This window comes from Hyaena hyaena, unplaced genomic scaffold (genome assembly GCF_003009895.1).
Source record: "Hyaena hyaena isolate Hyena2069 unplaced genomic scaffold, ASM300989v1 scaffold_36, whole genome shotgun sequence".
Lineage (NCBI taxonomy): Eukaryota > Metazoa > Chordata > Mammalia > Carnivora > Hyaenidae > Hyaena > Hyaena hyaena.
This window is the reverse complement of record NW_024080668.1, coordinates 5,224,298-5,238,181: the sequence shown is the minus strand read 5'-3', so window position 1 is coordinate 5,238,181 and position 13,884 is coordinate 5,224,298. Positions and strand designations below refer to the sequence as shown.

Genomic DNA, 13,884 nt, shown 5'->3' with positions numbered 1-13,884 from the left:
CATCGCACTCTCAACCCCGTGCGGGAAACCTCATCTTCTAAACAAAGTTTTTCTAAATCCCGCCTCACTGGGGCAGCGGGAGGAGCATGCACAGGCCTACCTGGAGCTGGCAGCCTGCAGGCCCAACCCCGACAAATCCGCAAGCCAGGGCTCTCCTCTGGCCCATCTCATGGTCGGCCGACGCCTCCTAGGCCTCTGCCCTTCCTCTCTTCTCAGGGCTGCAAGGGATGGACCGCCCTCCACCCTGATCCCTCCTTAGGCCACGACAGGAACACACACACACACAACGCCCACGCTAGCCTGGCTGACTTCCACTCATAGGTGCCTCAGAGCTACTGGAGACGCAATCCTAAATCTGGACTGTGTGTGTGCCTGGGCACGTGTGCACACAGCAGCCAGGGAGAGTGAGGGAACACGAGTGCACATACTTATAGGAGGTGCTGCATCTACCCCCTGACCACAGGTGCCGAGTGGACGGAAGGTCTACAAGTTGTAGGAGAGTGCGTCACAAGATACCTAGAGATCGTAGGAAACACGCACCCCTATTATAGCCAGGAGTGCACGCGCTAAGTACGTGAACTCCCAAGCGAGTCCCACAGGCTCCCAGGTCCTGTGCCAGGAGCAGCAATCGATGCTGGCCGCTGCGTGAAGGCACCAGAAGTGATTCTGGCACCAGGGTCAACCATGTGAGTTACAACCAGTATGAAGAGAGTACAGGCTGGGAGACAAAGCCCTCTCCCAAAGTATCCTTTGGGATCAGTTAGAGGGCTCCGGGCCCCCCTAACCGGTTGCAAGTGTTAGGCCTCACGCAGACCCAGGCGTCCCCCAGCCTCTGCCTTGCGAGGCCAACGCTGCAGTGAAATGAACCAGAAGCCAAGCACAGCACAGGCTCTGGCTGCCTCTTCCAACACTGCTTGCCTCCGCCCCCAGAAGGAGCCCTATTGGCTCCGGAGCCGCAAATCTCACGCAGAAAGGGTTAACAAGACGGCTGGTCAAGACACTTTTGCTGCCCACCCTGGGGTGGGGGCTTAGGCCGTCAAGAGTGGAAGCGCCACTCACGAGCGCCTTGCCACCGCGCGCCTTCCTTCAGACCTAGGGGCTTGGGGGAACTAGGACGGGCAATCCAAAGAATGGAAGCTGAGCTACCCGAATTCCTTCCTTCCCCAAAGCAAGGGCCCTAGGGCCTGCGGGAAATCGGGGTGCTCTCGGCCAGCCGGCCCCCCACCCGCCGGCTGCAGCGCCCAGCGCGGCGGCGGCGCGGGGGAACGCCGGCGCTAACCCGCCGGAGCTCCGGGGATCGATCCTGCTCTCGCACGCCCCCCGTCCCAGCCCCCCCCCCCCCCCCCCCCCCCCCCGGAGACTTGGAAGCGACTTCAGCAAACTTGGGGAAGCAACTTTTCCCGGGGAGCCCGACGGCGGGTTGGGGGGGAGGGAGGGGAAAGCAGCCGGCTTAGGAAGGAGGAAAAGCGAAAGAGACCGGGGCGACGGGCGGGCTGGACGCCGGGGCGAGAGCGCGAGGCGGCGGACCCGCCCCGCCGCGAAGGGGAAGCACAAAAGCCCGACAGCGAGTGGTGGTGGAAGGAAAGGCGAGAGGGGGTCTGCCGGCCCGCCCCCTCCGCCCCAGGGCCGTGACCCCCGGCCGCGGCAGGCTGCGAGCGCCCCGGGGAGCGGGCGGGCGAGCCGCGGCCCCGCGCGTCGGTGCGTTCCGGGGGGTGCGCGGGCGGGCGAGACGGCGCGCGTTTGGAGAGCACGCGGGAGCGTCCGAGGGGCTGCGCGAGCGAGCCGCCGGCGCGCCAGGCTGGGCAACGCATCCCGAGTGCATCAGGTGCAGAGCCGGGGCTCCCACCCAGCGCGGCCGGGAGCGCACGGCCGGCTCCGGTGCCACGGCCGGTCCCGCCGAGAGCCGAGGACGGCCCGGAGCCCCGGGGACCCTCCGGGGCTCCGCCACGGCCGCCCCTCCCCCCCCCAAATCGGGTGGGGAGTCCAGTCCAATCCAGAAAAAAAAGAGCCCACCACGTTTTTCAAAGAGAAAGACGACCCAAGGGAATCCGAGTCCTGCTCCCCTACGCCCCCAGATCCACTCCTCGGAGCCTCCGATTCTAGCTTCCCAGCCGGCCGGCGAATAAACACAAATAAACCACAAGCCTATCGCGCCCGCGCACCGGTCCGCATACATATGAGCACCCACCGGCTCCGGGCTCCTCCGCCGGCCGCTGGGGCTACAATGCCTCCGGTTCCCCAGCCCTCCGCTCGCGCCCTCAAGCCCCGGCAGACCGCTCTGCCCCCCACCGCTCGCCCCGACCGTGCCCTAGGGCGGAAGGGTCGGGGAGGCAGCTGCGCCCAAGCTGACAGCCGGGGCTCCCCTCCTAGCCGACCCCCAACCGGCGGTGGCGACGGCTGCCGCGGCAGGAAAGGAACAAGCCGAATAAAATAAGGACCAGCCCGGCGGCCGAGCGGCCGAAGGGAGCGCGCCCCTCGGACCTCTCCAGCCCCGGGGCGCCCCGGCGCGCGCCTACGGCTGGGCGGCGCGCCCCTCCCCGGCCCCTCACTCACCGCTGCCGAGCCGGGCGCTGCGGGGTGGGTGTGCGTGCCTCTTGGGGGTGTGTGCCTGTGTCGGGGAGGGGTGTTGCTGGGAACTGTTGCTCTCGGTATCACGGCGGCAGCGGCGGCATCGCCCAGCAGTTCGCAGTACCCGCTCTCATCGCCCTCAACTCCTCTCTGCTGCGAGGTTAGCAAATCACCACCGGCTGCGGCGCCTCCGCCGCGTCCCACGTCAATGCCGAGCCCCCTCCCCTGCGAGGCCCCGGCGCCTCTCCATCTTTAGTGCTGGCGGCCGAGCCCGGCTCGCTGCCCACAGCTGCCCCCCTTCCCTCCCCCCTCCCGCGCCGTCCCCGGGCTCAGCCCGCCCACCCCGCCCCCCCGCACTGGCCGAGCCCGCGCGCGCTCCCCGCCCCACCCCTCCCCTCCCCTCCCCTCCGCTCCGCCGCCTCCCCTCCCCTCCCTGCTCGGCGCGCCGCGCTCCGGGCTTCGCCTGACATCTAGCTGCTGCTGCTGGGGCGCCGGCGGCCGCGGCTCACCGGCCCAGCCGAGAGGGAAGAAGGAGCGCGCGGAGAGCCGTGCCAGCGACTGGGAATCCTCGGTGGGGGCAGTGGAGGTGAGGGGCGAGGAGCAGCCCCCGCCTTCGACCCCAGGTTTTTAATTTCCTCTGGACGCGGGTTTTGTTCTTCCTGGGGCGCGGAGTGTCGTCCCTGGCTCCAGTGTTCGCCCGGGTTCAGTGCGTGTCATCTCGCCTTCCACTTCTCTGCGGGCTCGGGGCTGCATCCCCTGTACCCCGACATCAGTTGCAGAAGGGCCCTTTCTCAGCCCGAGCCCAGGCCTTCTGTGTCGCCAGGCGTTGGGCAGCTGGATCGCGAGAAGTCTCCAGGCGCCGTTCCCAGGCCCTGGTGAGCCTGGTGCCGGGGGGATCCGCGGAGCTCGGTCGTCCAAGGGAGACCCCTGTCCCATTGTAGCCGTCACGATCCCTGGAGGAGAGGAACTTTTCCCCCTCCCGGTCCTGAGCATTCCTTGGGCTTTGTCCCCCTGGGAACCTGATTGGACACAGTTCCCGAGAGCTGCGCCCTGCTCAGCGCAAAGTCTTCAGGGGGCGAGTGAAAGCTTGAAAAAGCTTAGAGCCCCCCAAAAGTGCCTCTTCCTCTCAGCTGGCCGCTCCACTTAGAGGGTGGCGTTGAGATCACTAATCTCGGGGTAGAGCAACCAGAAAAAAAATCTGCCCTTTCTCGGGCGCTGGAGCATCCTTCTCCCCCCCCCCCCCCCCCCGCCCCTTCATTTCCCAGGAACTTGGCAAAGGTAGGGGGCAAGAGGTTGGGAAGCTCTCTTCTGGGCACCGGCCATGGAGCCCAAGTAAAGTCTGGGACCTCTGGAATGAAGGTGTTGGTGGAGGGCGCCCTCCCTGGGTCTCCAGACAGTCAGCCCCGGAGGTCAGTCTTAGGAACGAGGGGCTTCGGGAGACCAGTCCCCACACTTGCCCCCTGACACGCTGGTGCGTCAGAGGTTTGCGCTGGAATATAATCACTCTCCGATGCTTGCCTCTGGTACTGCCCCAGACCTAGAGTCAGGCCCAAAGAACTATAGGGTCATGGAAAGTGGCAGACACCAACTAGAGGCAAAACTCTGCTTCTGGGCAGCTGAAGGCCAGAACTAGAAGAGCTCGGGGCTAACCGGAGCGGCTGAGGCAATTCCATCCCAGCAAGTGTGCTCCTGCCTCCTCCCAGCAGCCAAAGCGCTCAGCCCTGCAGGGGTCAGGAGAGGAGAGGGCCGAGAAGCACACTTGGAAGTGAGGGGACCCAGCCAATTACCCTCTGACAGCAGTGACTAGAGCAACATCCAGCCCAACCCTGGAAAAGCATGGTCCCTGGGTGTTCGTTCTGATTAACGATAAAGAGCAATGATCCCTGTTCCGGACTGCTTTTCTAGCTAACGTCTGCACTGTCTGCAAGGGGAAAGAGACTTAAAGTTAAAGAACTGGTCTGCAGGGAGAGCATGCGGAGAGAGAGCGATGGAAGAAGAGAGACCTCACCAGGGAAAGAGGAGAAAGTCCTCGAACTTGTTGAGCCCTTGCGCAGATGGTGCCTGCTCAAGGTTGCTGCCTCGCTGTCCCCGTCCACCTTCCAGCCCCTCCTGAGTGCAGCAGCAGCAGAAGCGCACAATTAACCCTTGATCCGAATCTCCTATTAATCCTCAAATCACAGAAAGGGAGAAGCCCTGGAAACAATGGGAGAGGGAGAGCCGTCCCTGCGTGGTTCCCTGGCCTCCCCCCCACCCACTCCGTGCCACATTCTCTCTATGCGAAAATCTCCCTTGCTTCATAAACTCTGCCCATTAAAAAGCCCAGCCCTTGTTAGTGAGTGTTAAAGAGAGATTAATGCCTGAATTTAAGAGGTGGAGAAGGTAACAAAAAGAAGGAAGGCAGACGAGGCTGTGGGCTGAGAGCCAGCACTGGGCTCCAAGCAGTTCCACTTAGCGCTAGAGGCTGGCAACGCAGCAGTTTGATAAGGTTTCTTGGGCCCAGATAAAGTAGCAGCAGCTCTTCCACCAAAACCAGCACCATTTATAGCCAGAGCTGTGTCCTTGGGTCCCCCGAAGGCTGATACAATCCCCAGCTCAGAGAGCTCATATGGCGGGGCACCTTAAAAACAAGCAGTATGGAAAATTACAGGAGAAAACTCGCGCTCTCTCTCTCTCTCCCTCTCTCTCTCATGTCCATGTATTGGTTGCGATTTTTTTTTTTTTTTAACTTCTTGGTGTGGTAAGGAAAGCTGGGACATCAGTTGGGACAGGCCTAAAAAATAAGAGAGACCTCAGTCTTGTGGGGAGGTCATGCTGGAGACCCGGGAATTGATTAATTGACCTTTGAATAGAATTCCACGTTAAATCTTGTCATTCCCTCCTCTCCTCCTTTATTCTCATACCTCCCATGGGTAGCAGGCTTTCGGAGCTCAGTTTGTGCAAGAAGGGGATATAGTAGGTCTAAGGGATCTTACAGGGAAAAGCCTGTGGGAATAATCACTCGCTGTAAGCACCGACTGTGAATCTTAACACATTACCCATACCGTGTGATGTAAATGTGTGAACTCTATTCAGGCAGGTGCTATTATTCTCCCCATTTCTTAGATGAGAAAACTGAGGCTCTGGAAGAGGTGAACCGCTTTACCCAAGACTGTAGGGCTGGTGACCGTCAGAGCTGAGGCTTCAACTCAGACCATTCCGACTGCAAAGCTCCTGATCTTAACTTTGAGACTGCACCATTCCCCACTGAGTCAGACCACCAGGTAAACAGACTTTCCCTCTAAACAGACTTAGATCACTTCCCCCTCCTTCCTCAAAATCGCAGGCAAAAGTTGAGGAGGGAGTTTTGAATTACAATAAAGCATCAAGGAACAGATTGCCCCTGAAGAAGGCTCATAGTGTGTTTTGAGTATTCTGTATTCTGATTGCGTGTTAATGAAATGTTGCAATTCATTCTGTTTCAACACCTCAGCTGGAGAATAGTTGTAAAATTTAAAGATAGACTTTCCTATCATGATGAATAAATCAAGGACTCCTACCTCTGGGCGAGAAGCAGCCACTTTGCATACTAAAACCTCGAGATGAGTCGGAAAGAGAGCCTCTTTGCCGAGGGATACCTGCAGTGAAGCCCCTGAAAGGAAAGAGTCTCCTGAGCAATTGAGGACTCCATGTTACCAATGGAAGATGCGCCAGCTGTCACATGGACGCTTAGATCTTTGACCCACTGGGGACTCTTGGGGAAAGATACAGCAGATCTATTGCATCCTTTCCTGGAGACAAAGGACCTTATAATGCTTCAAGGTCATAACTGCAAATTGCAGTAGATGCAAATGACGTCAAAAACGAAACAAAATCAAATTTATCTTCTGTGCATATGTTGATGGTTTTCTTTGGTGCATCTTTTTTTTTTTTCAAAGTTTATTTATTTATTTTGAGAGAGAGCACGCACGAGCAGGGTGATGGGGAGAGAGAATCCCAAACAGGCTCCACACTGTCAGCACAGAGCCTGATGCAGGGCTCGAGCTCACTAACCATGAGATCGCGACCTGAGCTGGCGTCTGGATGCTTAACCGACTGAGCCACCCAGGTGCCCCTTGCCGTGTTTTGTTTTGTTTTGTTTTGTTTTTTAAATTCTCTCATGTCACGTTTTTAGATGTCCCCTCCAAAAATCAGAGGGGGAGGTAATCAGGTGACCTGTGGATTCTGGTTAGTTGAAAGCAGAAAACCAAGTAAGAAGACAGCTTCTCTAATTAGTAATTTTCATCTCTTTCCCTGACAGAGGCCAGGCTGGTGGTGTTTGCGAAGTCGGGCTTCTCCTCCAGGTGCTAAGTATGGCCTTCCTCTCGTCTGCTGGGCAGAGCATGATTTTCAAAGGGAGAAGAAGAAGGATTATTTCTTTTAGCTCCTAAGGCCTTGGGTCACTTGACCCCAAGATCTTCCTGACTGAGGAAGAGAAAGCTTTTTCTCCCCTCTCTCTCTCCCCAGCATATTGCAAATGGTGTTGAGACCTAATGTTGTCAACTCAGACAGCAAATCTGAGTTGTTATTAGTGCAAAGATGCCCTGAGGGGGTAGGCAGTGTGGATGGAATCTGCAGTGGGTGTTATGGGGAAGTGTGGCTATAATTATAATGGGATTTAATGTACACTGGGATCAGATGATGGCAGCCATTTAAAAAAGAGATATTTAATAAGAGAGGTCCCTTAATGACAGGCAGCAGGGTTCAGGTCATTACGGAAGAAGCACAGTGTTTCACTGGGCGTCACTACCATGTGCCCGTTTTATGGGCGTCATGACAAAGCTCTGGGACGAGACGTAGCCACCACTGCTGCCAGCTTAATGTTTTAACGTTGTCTTCTTTGAAAGGGGCTCCTGCATTTAGGAGAAAGGCATTTTCTCTCTCTCTCAAATACGCATAAGCACCAACACACAGGCCTAGGGCCAGTGCTGCGTAATTTTGGTGTTTCTGGAAATCTGCTTTGCTCTGAGAAAAAGGGCCTCGATTTCCAAACTAAAGTTCTGTAGCTGTCCAAGGGCGAAGGGTGCGGTCCATACAGTGTGTGCGAACTGAAGCAGCATGACTGCCATTACTTGTAAGGGGAGTCTTACAGCTAAATCCCCGGGTACCATGCTGGAAATTAGTCCCCAAGTCCTGATCGCAAACGGGGACTTTTTTTTTTTTTTTTGGTAACACTTTGGTGTTTCATTGCTGGGAGGCCCGGAAGAGGGGAAGTATGGACTATTTTCTTATGCTGCTTAACTTTAAATAGCCCTCCAGTCTCCAGAAGGACCTGCCTTAGTGTCAAGAATTGTCAAGAGGGCTTGGAGACCGCCCCTCCTCCCAGGCCAGAATCTCAGCCCTGGCCCTGTGACCTGGCTGTTCTGATAAACATAACAAGGCATATTAATTCAGGTAATGCTGCAGTCAACTCCAAACCAGTGAAGGGCTATGGGGTTGCCAGTTAGGAAAAGAAAGATCCTGGTTTTGAATTTCAGATGCTTTTCTTACTGTAACTATGTTCCGTGTGATATTTGGGATATACATACACTAAAAAGTTATTCATTATTGATCTGAAATTCAAATGTAACTGGGTGTATTTCATTCGGCATCCCTACTGAAGACAATAAAGGTTTATTTCTTGCTTATATAAGTTCACAGTGGGTGTTCCTAGGAGGCAGGAGCCTCCCCTCCTCATTGTGATTCGAGGATCCAGGCGCCTTCCAGCTTCCCTCTGCCATTTTCCTTACTCAGCTTCCAAGGTCTCTCAGTGTTCATGGGGTCAGGCTGCAGAAAGGGACGGGGCGCGGGGGCCGCCACGCGGGAGATTGGATGGGCCCGTTCTGGAAGTGGCCCTTCTGCTCACAGTCCATTGGTTGCCCAACACTCGGTCACATGGCCTGTACCGAACAGCGAGGTGAGATGAAAAATGTTAAGCCCATGTGTGCTCAGAAAGAAATCTGGAGGAGAGCTGGCATGCGTCCGCGAGTGCCTGAGCTGCCCGCGTGTCTCAGCTGGCTGACACAAGCAGCCCCCCCTCCCCACTGGCGTCCGGAGAAGGACTCTCAGCCCCGGACTGGCTAACTAACGGCTCTCCGGACTGGGCGTGAGAGGCCACTGCGGGAGTAACGAGCGGGTGTGATTCAAATCAATTCATTTTAATCCAATGCCAATTAATAAATATTTATTAATGCTCTTAGGATATTGAGAAACGCTTGATTCTAGGCCCCCGAAGGAGACATAAATTGAAATAGAACCCAGTATGCCCTCAAGGAGCCGCATAGAATTAAATTCACCAGCTACCCTCAACTCGTATCTATATCCCATTGATTTTTTTCAAAGGTTGGTGAAAAACCTATAGCTGCAAAGAATTCGGCCCTAAATCCTGGGATATAGGATGCTCCCTCCTCTCCTAATTTCCTAACACACTTGGTGTCTATATCCATTCATTCATTCATTTATTCATTCATTCATGCATGCATGTATGCGTTCATTCAATTAGTTCATTCACCCAAACTCAACAAGCAGAGTTCGGTTCTGTTTGACAGCGAGCTGGACTCTGTGAGTTGGGAGTAGCAGCACCAGGTTGAAGGAGACTGAGGCCCTGCCTTCCAGAAACTCACAGAGGAGCGGGGTGGTCAGAATGCATGTAACTCAGATACCAGGCAGAGATGGTGGTAAGTACTATGATAAGTGTGCGAACAGGGCTAAGGGAGTTAGGGAGGAGGGAGAGATTAATTCGGACTCGGGGGTGGGGTGGCAAAGATCGCATCAAGAGCCAACAGTGACTTCGCAAAGAGATGCATGAATCTGCGGCAAGGAAGGCTGAGTCAAAGCATCTGGCTCCCAGCCCCCCGGGCACCCCGCGGGTGCCCACCAACTCAGCCCTAAGACAGGCAGTGAGCTTTTCTCAGCGAAGAGCTCCATGGCGCCCTTTCATTTTATCTTAAAAATTTATACAGGGCGCCTGGGTGCTTAGTCGGTTAAGCGTCCAAATTCGGCTGAGGTCATGATCTCACGGTTTGTGGGTTTGAGCCCCACTTCGGGCTCTGTACTGAAAGCTAGCTCAGAGCCTGAAGCCTGTTTCAGTCTGTGTCTCCCTCTCTCTCTGACCCTCCCCTGCTCATGCTGTCTCTCTCTCTCTCTCTCTCTCTCAGAAATAAAGAAAACATTTTATTTATTTATTTATTTATTTCTAGGAGAGAGAGAGAGAGACAGCGTGAGCAGGGGAGGGTCAGAGAGAGAGGGAGACACAGACTCTGAAATAGGCTCCAGGCTCTGAGCTGGCAGTCAGCACAGAGCCCGACGCGGGGCTCGAACCCACGAACTGTGAGATCATGACCCAAGCGAAAGTCGGACGCTTAACCGACTAAGCTACCCAGGCGCCCCTTTAACTGCCTCTTCTGCTAAGCGTGCTCTGCCAGCTCTGCGGGAACGCGGATGGTGGTTGGGTTTTGCTTCTGTACCTTGGCACCTGGTAAAAGCAAGTTCCTGTTTGTGGTGGGAAAGCGGCATGGCCGCTGGGGAAAAGCAGATAGGAAGGCAACCTAGGATGGCCCTGCCCAGGACCTCACGGAACCACCGGTCGATGATCTCCTCCACCACTTCCCCCTCCGTCCTGTGAATCCCCAGGGCAGCACAGAGCCTGGGAATGTGGGCTCTGACTTACTCTCCTTAGTCTGTGTTCAAATACCACCTCCCACCTCTCGGGTGATCTCAGGTCAGTTACTTAAACTCCCTGACTTGCAGTCGCAAACTGGGACCACGATGATACTCACCAGAGCAGCTTAGGAAGAGCCTGAAGGGGCGCCTGGCCCACAACGAAAGGAAGATCTGAAAATGTTCCCTCTTCCTAACGATGATGTCAGGTCACGCCTCTTTCCGGCCTTCCCCTACAAAATGCCTTCTTATAACTGGAGTAAAGTGTGTGATAGATAAACGTTAAATCACTCGGTGCCCTGTGAGTACTGACATCACCATAGCCGCGTGCCTCCATCTGCATCCCCGGTCTCCCAGGCTTGTCCCGTTTCTTCGGATGGGGTGAGGCACAACAGGCAAATGGAGAGCAGGGCGGGGTGTACAGGGTGGCGGCGTCGATCTTCACCCCGTAGCATGACGTGTTTATTAGTGTGTACGCACGTTAAACGCAGCAGCCGGTTTTCCCTGAGTTAAATAGCAGTCATGCCCAACTGGCTCTCCATGTACCATTACTCCAAGTGATTGAGCCAATTTCTCCCTCTGCCGTGAGTTTAAGTTGTAAACCTCTCAGCCAGACAGGGAGGCAATGATGGGCTGCCTGTTGTGATTATTATTAACCTTTAGGATTACGCTCACAAGACCAGGGGGTCTGAGGAGAAGCCCAGGGCGAGGCCGATGACCACAGACGCCCGCCGGCCCGCCTCCACCCAGTCCACACGCGCGCGCGTGCTCACCTTGGCCTTGCAAGGAGGCTCCCGTCCACCTGCTTCCTGGGGTGAGTGACCCTCTCGCTGGGGAAGGGCACAGTGTTGGGCGTCCTCTGTTCTGTGTGGCTGGGAATAGCAAGGGGGTTTCTGGGAAAGCTGGAAAAGTTGCAGGAAGCTGGGTGCCTTGATACTCAAAAGTCATCTGTCCGCGGCGATTTATTTCTCTTTGCCATGTATGAGCCAGAGGCGAAGTGATCCAGTTGAAACTTGCAGGGGCAGCGGCCGCTGCCTAGCTGCCAGCTGGTTCACGCGGATCATAATCGTGCTGGGTACCAAGCGTCCCAGAGGGCCGCAGGGCTGCGACGGGGTGTTCAGCGAGCTCTCTCCATCCCCAATCCTGACCTCCCCTGGCTCTCTGTCTTCCATTCCCTAGTTCTTTCCCTCAGGGAAGCGCTTCCTCGTTGACTAATCAGAAATCGGCAGAGATGGCATTCCCTGAGTGCAGGCAGCTTGCTTGGATTTTCCCAACAGCTTGGCGACCGTCCGCTGAAATCTCTGGGAAGGAAAGAGATGGAAGGAAACCCCCCGCCCCGCCCTCGCCTTGGGGTGTTTCTGTTGCTTCTTTGTTAAAAATCCAAGGATTCCCATCCATAGCACCCAGAGGGAAGTATGCAGACAAAGCAAACACAATTCGGCCCTTGGAAGGGTACCATCTAACAAGCAAGACTGGAATGAATCCTCAAGTGTAGGTTGTGAGCACGTGGGGGCTGTACTTTTGCTTCCTTGTTTTCCAAAATAAAAGGAGGGGGAGGCACTTGGGCTCATAGGCACCCTGTCCCCTCCTCGACCCCCCCCCCGCCCCCCGAACCTGCTTGGGATAAAAAATAACAAAGTAATCACTGAAGCCCAAATCTGACCTCCCCATTTCCTCTGATCTTGATATTGATTTGATAGGCTTAAAAAATTCAAGTCATGCCTCCAACTTATTTCTGCCATGCCCTGTGCCAAATGCTGCTCACTGCTTACAAACACATACAGAGGAATTACTCAAGGGAACTGGCCATTTCCCCCTCCAGACAAGTCCATGAAAGGGGTGCTGCCTTATTCCTACGACAGCTAAAGAAACTGAGGCAGAGAGATAAAGCAACCTTCCTCTGGCCACGCAGCTAAGAAGGGGGGCAGCCAACACGCACACTTTCATATCCAAGCCCTCGGGTTTGGGCTCTGTCGGGGGCTCTGTTTCTTGGGGATTGAACGCTGAGGACCGCCCCAACTTTGATCCAATGGCTAGCGGGCAAGAGTGGGAGTGGGGAGGAAGCTTTCCCCCGTGGCCAGAGTTTCTTCACAGTTCCCTACAAGCAATGAGGAAAAAGTACGTTTTCAGCGTAACCCGCTAGGGAAGCAGTAGAGGAAATGGTGGGGAAAATCTTTAGCGAGGGACATTCTTTGTAGTGACAGAGTTTAGGGAAAGATATTCACAGTGCTGCTGTAACATGTCAGGAATTGTGAGAAGTGAGCCCGGGTCCTGGAAAGAGGGAAAGACCCTGAACGTGCTGGTTGTAAGCAGACGGGGCATCCCAAGGTCTTTCACACCTCGTGGCCTCTAGGTAGAAGGGGAAACTCGAAGCAGTAGATTAATATGAAAAATGGATAGGCTGGTAGATCTGTTCCATTACTTGCCATACAAGGACCCCCAGGCCCTGGTGCCTGCCCCCTGAGGTACATGAGGCATGACTGGAAGGCAAGGCAGTTAACTTTGCGATGAGCACACTGGAGCTCGACAACCGGAAAGGGTCGCCTTCCTCAAAATGCCTGATAGACTCCAAACCGAAAGGGACTTACAGCATCATCTAGTCTCATCTCCCCATTTGGCCAGAGGGGAGGCGGAACAGAGAGGCAGTACGGTGCTCCCAAAGCTATAGGCCACTTCGAGCCAGGACTTGGGACCAGAGCCCTTTGGGAGCCATCCCGAGGGGGTCACTGAAGTCGGCCAGGTCTTCTCGGAAATCTTGTGGAACTACCTGCAGAGCACACACATAGCGTGGAGCTTTGGGAAGTCTTCAGCTGTGGCATATCTTGCCCATAGAGGAAAGATTTGATTTTCAAAACAAGCACAAGAGGGTGAGGAAGCTGGATAATAAAATTTGAGGTCAAAACTGGAGCGATTGGAGATTACGAGGCTGAGATTCTCCTGTGGCTCATAACCTAGCAATGATAGCAATAGAGTTGTAAAAAGTATATCAGCTTTCCCGTGTGGCCAGTTGGAAGCATGTGTATACATTTGGAGATATATTATCTATCTGTATCTCTTTATATATGTGTGGGGGTATACATAAATATACTTACAAGCATATGTGTACACACATACACACACACATACACACACACACACACACACACATACATACATATTCTCACACGGTAGTTTAAAATTGATCTTGGTACTTCATAGTCATGAGTCCTACAGGCACAGTCCACGAGCGTGTTCCTTTGGGGGTTAGTAATGGTGACAGTCATACAAAGAAGCAGTATGTCCTGCTATCTGGGCTTTGGAATCAGACTAATGTGGGTGTCAAACCCAGGCCTGTCATTTAGTAACAATATAAAATTTGGCAGATTTCTTAACTTGAGCCTTGAGGTCTCTGTTACCTCAAAGCAGATAATGAACTTGGCCATGACCCCACAGTTTGTTAGGGGCAGAGCTGGGACATAAACGTAGGCCTATCAGATTCCCCACGCTGCCCCGCTTCGGGGCACCCCCTCCCCATCCCCCACGCTTACAGAAGCAGAGGGCTATTCCCTCTGAGGAAGGCGGTCGTCCAGACTGGAGGGGAGGTCTGTAACTTGCCCAACCTTTTCTTTTTAAAGCCATCTCTTCAACTCTGTGTGAAAGGAGCAAATAGGTTAAAGCAGATAT

At 54.8% G+C, this 13,884-nt stretch overlaps 1 protein-coding gene across 1 annotated transcript in view; it reads right to left on the bottom strand.

The window, feature by feature from the left end:
* Positions 1 to 2,625, bottom strand: part of ZBTB16 (zinc finger and BTB domain containing 16) — a 184,505-nt gene extending 181,880 nt beyond the window's left edge. The window contains exon 1 of the mRNA XM_039229242.1: positions 2,554 to 2,625. The gene's annotated coding sequence lies outside the window, so the exon portion shown is untranslated. The remainder of the gene's footprint in view (positions 1 to 2,553) is intronic.
* Positions 2,626 to 13,884: the final 11,259 nt, after the last annotated feature.